The sequence below is a fragment of the Arachis duranensis genome, chromosome 5 (genome assembly GCF_000817695.3).
Source record: "Arachis duranensis cultivar V14167 chromosome 5, aradu.V14167.gnm2.J7QH, whole genome shotgun sequence".
NCBI lineage: Eukaryota > Viridiplantae > Streptophyta > Magnoliopsida > Fabales > Fabaceae > Arachis > Arachis duranensis.
In genome coordinates this window covers 77044358-77044643 of record NC_029776.3, presented here as the reverse complement: position 1 = coordinate 77044643, position 286 = coordinate 77044358, and the positions used below count along the sequence as shown (strand labels likewise).

Here is a 286-nt window from a genome sequence, read left to right as displayed (position 1 = left end):
CGAGATGCGCATGAGCCCAGCCACATGCTATCGTTTCTTCCTCTCGTCTCTCTATCTCTGGTGACTGACTGATGTACTCTGCCGGAGACCCAAAATCAGAAGAACACTCCCACACCGTCGACCCCCACAACACAAACCTATCATTTTTCTTCCAAAAACTCGCACAAATTCTTCATCCTCGCCCCCAATCTAAGCCCGTTTTTTCTTTCCTAAATTTCCCAATTTGTTTTTCCTTCTTCTCCCCTGTGATTTCTCATCGATTTCTCATCTGGGTACCCCCAAAGTT

General features: G+C 46.5%; 1 protein-coding gene across 1 annotated transcript in view; it reads left to right on the top strand.

The window, feature by feature from the left end:
* Positions 1-6: 6 nt before the first annotated feature.
* LOC107489372 (transcription factor BIM2) overlaps positions 7-286 on the top strand; it is a gene marked incomplete in the record, with an annotated part of 5999 nt that continues 5719 nt past the window's right edge. The window contains 1 exon segment of the mRNA XM_016110123.3: positions 7-286.